The sequence below is a fragment of the Protopterus annectens genome, chromosome 5.part0 (assembly GCF_019279795.1).
Source record: "Protopterus annectens isolate FY-2018-M chromosome 5.part0, PAN1.0, whole genome shotgun sequence".
Taxonomy (NCBI): Eukaryota; Metazoa; Chordata; order Ceratodontiformes; family Protopteridae; genus Protopterus; species Protopterus annectens.
The window spans coordinates 1,900,617,973-1,900,631,434 of NC_056735.1; the positions used below are offsets into that span (position 1 = coordinate 1,900,617,973).

Consider the following 13,462-nt stretch of genomic DNA (forward strand, 5'->3'; position numbering starts at 1 on the left):
GTACATCTGGTACTGAGAAGGTTGTCTGCGCAAACACTATGAACACCACACCTTTAATAGGTTCATAGGTTAGTACTAGGCTATCGGCCGTAGGGCCTATACAAACCTAGCCATAACTATTCCCTGGCTATTTCCTCCCACAGTATTTACTTCCCTGGATGTCTAACAGGGTGACTGACATGATCCCCGGAGTGAATTTCCTATCTCCCATCCAGTCATCAAGGTTCCTTTTGAAGATAGCCAAAGAGGCGCTCTGCTTGACATGTATGGGCAGTCTATTCCAAAGTCTGGGGAGTCTCTGGGTCAGAAACATATCCCTCCAGCATGTTTTGCTCATTGTGATGACAAGGTTTAGATCCCTGGAGCGTGTGGCTCTGAGGGATTGGGATTTCTTTAAGTGTAGCATGTCCAACAGCTCTAGGTTTGACATGGCCTTGTATGTTAAGCAGAGATCACCTCTGAGTAGATGATATGCAACAGAGTATAGGTGGAGTTTTTTTAGAGGGTCAGCATACGGAATCTGCTTTAGTCCTTTGATTCTTTTAGTGAGGTATTTCTGCGGCCTTTCCAGTTGTTGCAGATGTCTTGAGAGGTACATACCAAATGGGGCATTGTATTCTATAATGGATCTAATGAGGGATGAGTTCAGTGGGACAATGACCTCCTTTTTTCTGGATGAAAAGCCCTTAGTGATGAGGTGTACCAAATAGAAGGATTTCCTGACTGTTGTGACGATGTGGTTATTGAAGGTGAGACCACTGTCCACGTGTGACCCCAAGTCTCTTATCACACGGTGTTTAGTGTACTGCCACATATGTGGTAATTCACGGGTACATATTTTTTCCCAAAAGGGATAACTATACTTTTCTTGGCATTGAGCTTGAGCCCATGGCTCTGGCACCAAGCATCTGTTTCTGTAATGCCCTTTTGTAGAATATCCACATCGTTTGGGGATTCAATAATGACTCCCATTTTGCAGTAATCTGCGAACTTTGTTAGCCAGAGTCCCTTAGTGTTGGCCTGTACTTCAAAGAAGTAGATGCCAAACAAGAGCAGTCCCAGGACTGAACCCTGAGGTATTCCACTTGTCACTTGTCTGGAGCTGGATTTGGAGTCAGCTACTTTTACAGTGTGGGTTCTGTCAGTAAGCCAGCTGGCAACCCATCAAGTGACATAGGGATTAATGCCCAGTTAGTAAGTTTATCTAAGATTGCAGAGTGGGGGATGGTGTCGAAGGCTTTGGCGAGATCCAGATAGGCTGTGTGCACCACCTTACCCTTGTCCATGGCTCTGGAGACTGATACGAAGAAGTCGATCAGGTTCAGGAGACAAGATCGGCCGTTCACGAACTCAAACTGCATGGAGTCCAGTGTTTGAAGGTTGCCAATGTCTTTGTTTATAAGTTCCATGATAATATGTTCCATGGCCTTGCAGATCAGGCTCGTCAGACTGATGGGGCGGTAGTTCCCAGGATCCAAGTTGGATCCCCCTTGTGGAGTGGGATAACTGTAGCTGTGTGCAATTTAGTGGGTTCGAAGCCTGAGGTGAGGCTATGATTAAACATGGCACTTAGGTGAGATGCCAGTTCATTTTGTAGTTCATGTATTATCCAGCCTGGGATGTCGTCTGGTCCCATGGATGCTGTATTCTTAGCTTTGGAGAGTGCGTTTTTTACCTGTGTGGCCATTATTACCAAAATTTGGCAATCTTTCGGTATTGAGATGGGCGCTTTAGGGGGTGAGAGTGGGGTCAAGTTTGCGCTGAATCGATCTGCCAGGATATTGACAATATCCTTGGGATCAGTATATTTAATGCCATTCTGTTGTAGCTCAGAGCAGATCTGAGCATTGCCATTTAGATTCTTGACATAGCTATAGAATGCCTTGTGATTGTCTTTGGAATCTTTGGCAATTTTATTTTTGTAACTAGCTTTGGAGGATTTTATGAGGGATCTCAGCTTCTTACTAAGGCTGATAAGGGAGTTTTTTGCATCCTGGGATTTTCCTCTTTTCTGCAACAGTTTCTTCCTTTTGTTGTAAAGTTTGTTTATGGCAAGGGACCACCAGATTGGCTTCCTTTTTTTGGAGGACAGTGTCTTGGTTCTATTGGGGATGGCACGATTCATGCACGAGTGGATGTGGTTGTACAGTGCCTTAGTGTAGGATTCAGCAGTCGAACTTTCAGTTCCCGTCTGCATGGGTGTCATGAAGTTTGTCACTTCTGACTTGAGTAGCATGAAGTTGGCTTTGGAGAAGTTTTTTTACGGAGGTTTCCTTACTGGGGGGTAGGGGGAAATGTGGATGTCAAGGGTGATTAGCTTATGGCCAGACCTGACCAATGAGAGGGTGACCATAGGTGTGGAGCATCAATTTCCCATGTTGGTAATGACCAGGTCTAGGATATTGGAGTCCCTGGTGGGACTAAGGATTAGTTGATCCAGAGCGTTGGAATTTATGAATTCCAAGAACCGTTGGGCAAAGGTGTTGGTACACGAGTAGTTTTCCCAGTTAATAGCTGGGTAGTTGAAATTACCCAGTATTAGGGTGTTTGGTTGTATCTTAATATTTTCCAGTATGTTTAGAAAGGTGTAGTGAGAATTTTGGGGCATGGTGGGGGATCTGTAGCAAACTACAATTTGGATTACAGTCTTACCTAGTGTTAGTTGCACCTGGTGAAGAAATACCACCCACATCTGTACAACACAGTCCTACATATGCGGGGGTTCTCAACAAAAACATACCTAAACAAAAGAGACCTCCAAAGCAAAAACACACATACACATCACAACCCACAGAACCAAGCATCACACATAGTACACAAGTCTGTGTCTCACAGCCTCTAAGGCCCAATCACAAACCCAACTTACTAGTCATAGGAGACTCTATCATGAGACACACAGATGTGCCCTCACCAACCTAGACAAGGAGACAATCACAGTAAGTTGCTTGTCAGGTGCCAATATCTGCCATATCATGTATGCACTCAAGTCTCTTAACAACAGGTACTGTTATGACTCTGCCATAGTCCATGTTGGTGTGAATGACTTGAGAAGTCCCTCTCTGGACTATATGAAGAGGTACATGATTGAGCTAGCTGAATATGTGTCCCAGGCAGGTATGTCCCTAGCCTTAAGCAGCATCCTACCATCACCGAGAATGATACCTGAATACAAACAGAAAATGACTGACTTTAACAATTGGCTTAGTTTCTGGTGTCATTCCAAGGGGATCCAGTACCTAACAGCCTGGGAGGACATGACTGACAGACCAAGATGCTTTGCCATCATCTGCCTTCATCTGTCTTCCCTGGGCTTTAGGCTTCTGGCAAAGGCTCTGAACAACACACTCACTAGAGCAGCAAAGTAGCAAAATGAAATTAAATACAACAGTCCAGTCCACTTCCAAAAAATTTGATTTATTACATTCTAGCTCCTCGGCATTCACTGCCTTCAATGGAATAAATTATCATACTTAATTCACCCTATATATACAATCAAATACATCTATTAACCAATTAATTAAAGCATCAGTTGATTAAATAAGCACTTTTCAATTACAATAGGCATTCAAGCCATCAGGATTTAAAGTTCCAAATTTTAAAATAAATAGGGCTTCTTTATACAGAAGCCTTTCTTTAACATTCAGATAATCACATTTATCAATTTTTTCTAAAATAGTGCTCTGCAAACCACTTGGGTTACCCTTATGACATTTTAAAAAAATGTTGTGCTACTGGGCTTTCAAGTTTACAGTTTTTTTATATCGCTCACATGTTCCTGCAAGTGAAGCTTGAAAGCCCTTTTACTTTCCCCTATATAAAATTTGTTGCACGGACACTTTAATGCATAAACAATACATTCAGTAGTATGACAAAAATTCGATAACACATTAAATTTCTTCCCATTGATATATCGAAAGCTTTGTATGACATATTGGCAAGAGATAACATTTTCCACACGGAGCAGTTCCTAAAATCTGTAAAGTATCTAATACCCTAAGACTAGGGAGTTGGAATTTGCTATGTACTAATCTATCCTTAATACTACATCCTTTTCTAAAAGAGAATGTAGGTTTAGTACATAATTTAGCAAATTATTTAAATTTGAGCAAGTAGCACTAATTTTGTTTTATAATGGGGACTATTTTATCACTCAGTAGGTCATAAGTCATAACCATGTACATATTATTTTCTTCTACAACCTGGCTATCTTCTTGAGTATTCACCCTTCTGTTACTATATACCTTATTTGTCTTTCTCACTTTACTCAAAGCCTCACTTACAATTTCTTGTTTGCAACCCCTCTGAATAAATATATTTAAAGTCTTACTATATTCAACTTCTAAATCTTCCGTATTATTACAAAGTCTTTTAATTCTTATAAACTCACTATATGGTAATGATCTTAATAAGTGAGGTGGGTGGAAGCTTGAGCCATGAAGAAAATTAATGCCTTCAAACTTCCTATGCACAGAAGTGCAAATACTTTGACCAACAAGTCCCTTTAAATTTAAGTCCAAAAATACTACTTGCTCACCACAAGCTGAAATGTCAAACATCAGCCCAAATCTATTAGTATTAAGTTTGCTTACAAATGTATCAACTTGATTGATACCCCCTGTACATAAAAAATAAAATTGTCTATGTATCTATAATAATAATTTCATTTTGCTACTTTGCTGCTCTAGTGAGTGTGTTGTTCAGAGTTGTTTTCTGGCAAAGGCTCTTGCCTCCCCCACAGTGCCTTTTTTAGGCAAAGTCATGAGCACAAAATTACCAACATGAAAAATTCTTATAAACGAAATTTAAAGGTCATGCTGCTAAACGGTAGGAGTCTTACCATGAAACTGCACTCATTGCAAGCATTCCTTGATGAGGATGCTGACATTTGTGCAGTCACTGAAACCTGGTTCAAAACTGTGAAGAGCACCCCATCCTTATCAGGTTACTCATCCTCCCATACTTTCAAACCCCAAACGGAGGGCTACAAAGCCAAAGGAGGTGGAGTTTCAATATTTATCAAAGACATACACACCTCCAGGCTGGTCAGACAGTATGGCGGACAGGTGACACTCCAAGTGCAGTTAACTGTTGACAAAACACATATTCACATCATAGCTAGCTACAGACCCCCAACCATGACTCAGGATGCCCACCAAGGGAGCCCGCAGGATTTTTTGCAGGGGGGTGCAAACCCAAGCCCCGCCCACACGGCCCACCCCCTCTGCTGCCACGCCCACTCAGCCCCACCCCCACCCCTGCCCACGCAGCCATTCAAGTGCCCCAATACTTGGCTATTTTTCCCCATTTGTCATAGACACTGTTCAAATCTCCCAGCGTGCATACTGTTTTATGCTTTACTTCTACAATGATTACAGAAATTTGGATTTCATTTACAACTTATTTCAAATTTTATAGCACAAACACTGATAGACATTTACTAAACCTAAACAAAGCAATAGTCTTACAATGAAAAGAGACTTAGCATTAAAACTTCTCTACCTTTGAAACCCACACTCACCGAAACAGCATTGAAATCCGCATTCAAAGAAAATGCATCTGGCCAGTGGCAGGGTAAGTTTACCTTTGGGCTGTTTTCAAATCATAGACTCCTTGCACACATTTCTAGAACCATGCAAAAATTATTTGATTCACCTTCCTGACTGTATTAATTATACTATATAATAATTGAATTATATCCCTTGTATAATACAGCACCACTTGCTAGAGTGTGTTTTAAATTTATAGTTCTGAACATTTTTCCTTTAAGCAATGAAACAAATCATATGAACCAATAATGACAACCTGCCCAATTCAGAACATTTCAACCATAAAGGGCCACTCTACTCAAACTTCTGTCATACAATCCACCAATATCAATCAATATGCAGAATCTTTGCAGAAGTAAAACTCATCTGAATAATTCCACATTAAAGAGATCTGAAACCAGTGAAGAGGTTGTTGCTAGAAAATAACTTTATATTCAGTGTTTCATCTACAAATTCACTGCCTGCTGCCCTTGAAAACCAAATTGCCTATGTTATATTAAAAAAATGGTAAGCTCTTAATATTGCAATAGGGAATGACTGACAAACCAACACGTTCATAGGCATCTCATACAAAGGAGGGCACACATAGTGAAGAACTCCTATTTCCCCCTTAAAATGCATCAAATACTCAGCAACTGAAAGGGCATGCAATACTAGCACTTCATCTGCTTGGTGTGGGAGTAGCATCTACAGCCTTCTGCACCAAAGGCAATTATGGTACTAACACTGCTTTCAAATTCTACAGCGCAAACAGTGACTACCATTAGCTAAACAAAACAGTTAATTGCACTTAGTACGAGCAACAGTAAATTTCTCTTCCCTTGAAACTCATTCCCAATGCCTTACTCTCACATCCTATATTTTTGCTGTCATAACACTATTCAATGTTCTTTAAGCACTCTGTAAATGTGGGTATTAGTTCCTTCAATAATTTAATCTCCAGTTACTAATAAATCATTTCTTACCCAACTAATTTTTCACCTATTATTCAGTACTGTTTGATATTCCAATTCTATAAAAGCATAATCTTCATTACAGTTAGTCTTATCAACCTCACCATTTTTACCACCTACATCACTTGCTTGTAAGGATACAATTCTCTTCTAGTTGCCCTTTGAATCCTCAATCTGCTGAGAATCCTGAATTACAAGTGTGTCATCTGTAGCATCAAGTTTGATACAGGTCAAGTGAGCTATACTAGTAGAGGGTACTTCCTTTCCTTAATGTGTGCTACTTGCACTTTGCTAAACATGATTTATCATCAGCCTAGTAATTAAAATACGTAAGAGTTTGCCAAGTTGTGCCAACTGCACAAGTAAAACCATCCTCAGCAAGTCCAAATTTATTGCCAACAGTAGTAAGCAAACCCGTCTTCTTACATGAGGAACACAAGTCTCCAAAGTTATAATGTACTGTACCTTAATATACACAAAGCATTTAGTACATTGGACAAGATATGTAATACTTCAGCAAATCAATCAATGATACACATTTAAAGGATGCATTTTCAGTGACAAAACAATTAAAAGTAAAGAATTATAAATCAAAAATATATAAATCAATAGCAGAATTCACAGACTTTTTAACAACTAGGAAATGTAAGTCAAATTGTATGAAGGAATCACAATATAGAATTTAATATAAAATAAAGTGCACTGAACTAACCTTTTATTCTGACCTACAGCACCAGCTTTGCATGTGACACTGCTAAACATCTATAACTACTTGAGCTCGCAAACACTTGCGGTCATGGCTCAAGTTAAACATCACTTTGGCATAAGGTATGGAGTGTCATACCTACAATCTGTACCAAGTTATAACTAGCTAGGCCCTTTATAAGCAGAAACACTCTAGCACTTCAATCTGTCCCTTTCTTCCAACAAATAGTTAAAGAATCAGAGGTAAAAAATAAAATATATCACATAAAGGATACTCCTACCAAGCAGTTAAACAGAAAACCACAAAACATTGGATGGCTAAAGATACAGTCTGCTCATCATGCAACCACTGTTATCTTTTTTGTTTTTAACTCCATGGACATAGCAAAGTACAGCACTCAATTAGCACATGCTTCAAACTATTAAGAATGACAAAACATCTACATATAAATTTCATATTTCTCTCTTTCTACAAAAAAACACACTCAAATACATTAAAGATGTAACACTGACAATGAAGAACAAAGTTTTTGCCTTTAATTTTATATTGCATCCTCACTAGTTTTGTTTGCACTCAGTTTTATCCTGTTATGGTTTCTATATTTATTTCCTTCCACCAAAGTAAGTAATTAACATCTCGCCTTATCATCTCAGTACACATCTTTAAGACCTCAGACTTAGCTAATGCATCATATTCCCATTCAGTCTTCAGTGTAGTATATCTTCAAGACTGTGCAAAGGAAATGTCTAAGAATTTCTAGATGCTATGAGTTTCATCCAGAACTGTGCCAAAGAACAGGATCTCTCAAGAACCATACTCAGATTAGCATTCCCCTCTAGAACTGTACTGCAGCAAAAGACGCTACTTCACAGGGATAGCTGAGTGCTGATCTTTAGTGTCTCCCATGTGTACAACTACTTTGTGTCATGAATTTCAACAGACTTTCAGCAGAGTAAAAATTCAAGAAACCAGTCCAGTGATAGTGCATCTTCCGCTGTATTATCTGCTTCTCTATATGATGCACAAGAGCTAAAAGCCTTTCTCTAGCACATGATCAACTACATCTTTCAGACATACTAAGACTTCTCAGTTTTAAAGATCTTATTTTGCTAGTCGCATTGCAAACCCATTTCATTAACCCGTACTACCACACCTCAATGCAATGCTTCTTTTTATACAATGGCTTCACAGATTCTGTACTCTGTTGCCATACTAATGGGTTTACAGTTAGCCAGCAGACAATTAACACAATCTATCAATGAAGAACATGAACTCGATGACTTACTCTTTAACCTTGTTCCCATTAATAAACAAGCTGGTTATATTATAGAGTACAATGCCCTTTGGAATGTACCTCACAAGACATCTGCAGCAGCTGGAAAGGCCACAGAAGTACCTCACAAAGAGAATTACTGGCCTCAAACAGATGCCCTAAACTGATCGTCTCAAAAAACTCCAGCTTTACTCTGTAGCATATCGCCTACTCCGAGGTGATCTCTGCCCAACATATAAAGCTATGTTAAACCCAGAGCTGTTGGACATGCTACACCTAAAGAAATCCCAATCCCTCTGAACTACACGCTCTAGGGACTTAAACCTTGTCACCACAATAAACAGGAATTGCTGGGGGGATAGATTCCTGTCCCAGAGACTTCCCATACTCTGGAATAGGCTACCCATCTATGTCAAGCAAAGTTCCTCATTAGCACTCTTCAAGAAAAATCTTGATGAGTGGATGGGATATAGGAAATATACCCCGGGGATCACTTATGTGGCTCTGCTCAACAGGGGCACAGGAAATTAACTTTCTTGGGTTGGCATAAGCCAGGGAACGTTGTTGGCTAGGCTTACTTAGGCCGATAGCCTAGTACCTACCTATGAACCTATGGTGGGACACTAATTTCCTGCTGAGGAGTATATCTATGCTACAAAACTTTTAGACAACAATCCTCACAGCTACTGCCTAGTGTTCTTTAACATCATATTCTTCAAAACCTAAAATAATGCTTTACCTGACCGTATCTGACAGAGTATAACATGGACCTATGTATAAACAATCAAGACTGTTCAAGCCTTTTAACTTTTGGTCCGTATACTGTAGACCATTGTACAATACAACAGACTGGGTATACCTTCTCTTAGAAACTGCAGACTCTAAAAGAGTTATTATACTATTCTGCCACTTGCCGTAAATCTGAGGAATTTCTAGAATTATTTTACTCACAGCCAGGGCTTAAATAAAGAGCAGGTTGTTGAAATGGGATAGTATAAATTATTCTTTAGATATGGGTGACAAAGGAATCTGAATGTTTCTGGATAAGTCCTTATACTTCTAAAGGTAAAAAGGGGAGGAGGCATTTAAACTAAAGGCCAAACTATTATAGGATTTTGCAGTCTGCTTTTTTCTTAATTCTTCTGTTAATCAGAAAATATCCTTTAGGCAGAAATGCTTGTTTCTAGAAATGACTCGGGATCACTGGGGTTTTGCTCATAGCTGCACAGTACACAGATGACAAAATGACATGGTTTCTGAAAACATATTATTTAAATTCTTGCCATTTTATAAGAATGAGTTATGCATACTTGTGATGCTTTAAAGAATTGCAGGCTCCAAGCTAATCATGTTCAATTATGCCCTGCAATATGACGATATATGCTGTCACAGTGTTCCCAATTTATGATATAGGAGGAATAAGAAAGAGTTGTGACACATTAATTAGTGCAAATAAAAGTACAACTGCAACTGTACTGTGAAATCCTATATCTTTTAACTGTACTTACAGCATGCATAAAACAAAGCTAGTTTAGCCAAAGGTTTCCTAAGTTGCTGAAACTTTTGTTAATAAACAGATAAAATAACTCCCAATAAGGAGCATAAGAACAATTACCTTAACAAAATGTGTTTATATGTCAAACTTGTATAAAAGTTTAGAAGCAAACCAAAGAAAGAATTCATTATAAAATAACTGGCCTCACTATATGCAAGTACTAGTCAATTATTTGCTTTACTATATTAAAACAAGCTCAGCAAATGAATCATAGTTTATTGAGGTTTATACTATAAATGTTTTTCTTTTCCCTTTAAAAAATACTTTATCTGATACACAAGCAATGTTTTATGCAAATACCATTCTACACTGTGACTGCTGTCTGTCACCCAAAGATGTGAGGAATCAATGTGCAACAATTTATTGCAAAACAAAAAGACTTATATGTCCCTTGTCTGGAGTGATATTTATAGTCAGAGTGATTTTATAACTCCTAAAATAACACAACATTCAATCACTGCTGAAAGAAATAAAAACGTATCAGACAAAAAATGCTTACTTAATCCAACCAAATAAGCAGCGGCTGCACTAAAACATTTTCTTTAATACTACAGCAAAATGTTACAATACTATTACTTGTATTTATGGACATCATATCCTATTCTTTACCCTCACAAATGTAGAATGCTGGATAAATTAATGTGAGACTATGCAGGCATATGCATGCCTTTTAAGTGTCAAAATACAAGGCTCAGTTACAACACAAAAACTGATAATTAACAAAGCTATAAATCATTTATTTATTAGAACAGTTAATAACAGCAGTATAAACATTGCTGTTAAAAAATCCATTCATGACTTTCATTAATATAGGAGAGCTGTTTCTGCCACCACCGCTCACCCTGTAAAGCAACAAGTTCTAGTCAAACCTTAAACTAAATGCTGAACACAGACTCCACAGCTGGTGAACAAAACATGGAAAGGAATTTGAGAGGAAAGCCTGGGATGGAGAAAGTTTTGTTTGTGCAGACTAGTGTGATACCTGGAACACCAAAAGATACGGTCCGTTTCGGTTCCCACGCGCAAGGGTCCCATCTTCCATCCGTCTCGGTTCCCGCTCACTTGCAAGGGTCCCATAGCTCCCACGCGATGATGTCACAGCATCCTCTAAACTGTTCAGTTCCAGCTCGCAAACTTCGCGCGATGATGTCAGCATGCCTGCTACTGGACTTCTTAAAGCAGAACGCCTTAAAAAAAAAAAAAAAAAAAAAAACTTTTTTTTTTAAATGAAAAGATTAACTTGTCAGCGGCTTCCAGGGGGGTGCAAGTGCACCCCCTTGCACCTGCCTGCGGGCGCCCTTGATGCCCACTCCACCTATCTGGACTTACTTGAATCCATCAAGATTCAACCCTATACCCTGATCCTGGGTGACTCTATCTCCCCAACCACAGAGTGAAAGACCTGTTTTAGCCCAAACATGAATGCCCAGAGATTCCTCGACTTTGTCAATGCCAAAGCACTGGAACAGCTGGTCGACACCCTACGAGCGGTGAAAATATCCTGGACCCAGTCCTAACCAACATGAGTAGTCATTGTAGCACTCCTAGAGTATCATCCTCCTTGGAAAGATCCGACCATAAAGTGACCACTTTTGAAGTCACCATCTCCCCTGACCCCCCCCCCCCTTGTCAGGGTCAAACGAAAAAACTTTTTCAAAGCTGACTACAATCTCCCCAGAGCAGGTATAAGCAGCTTCAGAGCCACCATCCCTTCAGCTGGAACTAGCACTAATGTTCAAGCCTACACTAAAAAACTATATGAGCACCTACATAGCAGTATGGACTCAGCAATACCTGACAGGACCAAATCCTCCTCCTCAAGGAAGAGTAAACCTGTCTTGTGGACAGCAGCAATAAACAAACTCTATACTAGAAGGAAAAAATTCCTGTCCAGGGCCAAGAAGGAGCAGGTGACAAGTTGGAAGCAATCTCTCCTTTGTCTGAACAAGCAAATAAGGTCACCAGTGAAATCCTCTATGACTAACTTCGAGTCCAAATTGGCCACATCCACCAAGGACAATCACAAGGCCTTCTTCACATATGTCCGCAATTTGAAAGGCAACACCCAAATCTGCTTTGAACTGGTGGTCAATAATACCACATACACAAACGCCATAGATATAGCCAACCTGCTGGCAGACAGGTTCAGTGAAAACCTCAGCCCCCCCGTCCCCCCATCAGTAAACCAGGACATCCTCAGCACCTGTCCCCCTCCCATCATCACCAGGGAGCAGGTCCTTAATGCCCTCTCAAAGGCAGAAGTTACAGTCTCCATGGGACCCGATAACATCCCTGGCTGTATCCTACATGAACTCAAACATGAGCTCTTAACTCCATTAGACACCCTATTCAACCAAAGCCTGAGCATTGGCTTCATCCCAGCTGAATGGAGGACAGCCACTGTCATCCCTCTACACAAAGGTGGAGCGCCCACTGACCCAGGCAATTATAGGTCCATCAGCCTAACTAGCCTTATCTGCAAGGCCATGGAATGCACTATCATGGACCTTATAAACAAGGACATTGGCAACCTCCAAATGCTCGACCCCACACAGTCTGTTTTTTGTCAAAGGGAGATCATGCCTGTTAAACTTGGTCAACTTCTTTGAAACAATCACCCAAGCCATGGATGAGGGGAAGACGGTGCACACCACCTACCTTCACCGAGCCAAAGCCTTTGACACTATTCCCCACTTGGGCATAATAGATAAACTCTCCCACTATGTAGCAACCCGTATGTTACCAGATGGGTAGCTAACTGTCTCACTGATAGAACCCTCTCAGTCAAAGTACGGGAAGCCACCTCTAGTAGTAGACCTGTAACGAATGGTGCACCCCAAGGATCGGTCTTGGGGCCTCTACTGTTTGGGATATACTTTTCTGAGGTGTAAGCAAAAACCAGTGGTCTGTGGCTGACCAAGTTTGCAGATGACTACAAGCTGGGCGCTGTCTTAATTTCCCCTAGTGATATAAACATCCTCCAAGAGGGGCTTAACCAAACTAATGACTGTTGCCAGAAGCATGGCCTCAAACTGAATGCCAAGAATTGCATCATTATCCCCTCAGGGGAAAATGTCATCCCCACTAATTATCACATTAATGACAATGTACTAAGCATGTAATCAGTCATGAGGGACTCAAGCACCTAGGTTGATAGCAACTTGACTTTTGACCACCACGTTGCCTCCATTGTACAGAAGGCTTTCTACATGGCCCACCTCATAAAATAAGGGTATTTATTTCATCCAGGAACAAGGAGGTCATAACATCCCTGTACTCCTCCCTTATCCGACCCATTATCGAGTACAATGCCCCCTTAAGCATGTACCTTGCCAAGCACATGCAACAGTTGGAGAGACCACAGAGGTTCCTGACCAAGGAAATCCAGGGTCTCAAACATCTATCCTATACAGATAGGCTAAAAGGCCT

At 40.2% G+C, this 13,462-nt stretch overlaps 1 protein-coding gene across 1 annotated transcript in view; it reads right to left on the reverse strand.

Moving 5' to 3' along the window:
- ERICH6B (glutamate rich 6B) overlaps positions 1–13,462 on the reverse strand; it is a 701,186-nt gene that overhangs the window by 667,444 nt on the left and 20,280 nt on the right. The gene's annotated exons all lie outside the window — the stretch shown is intronic.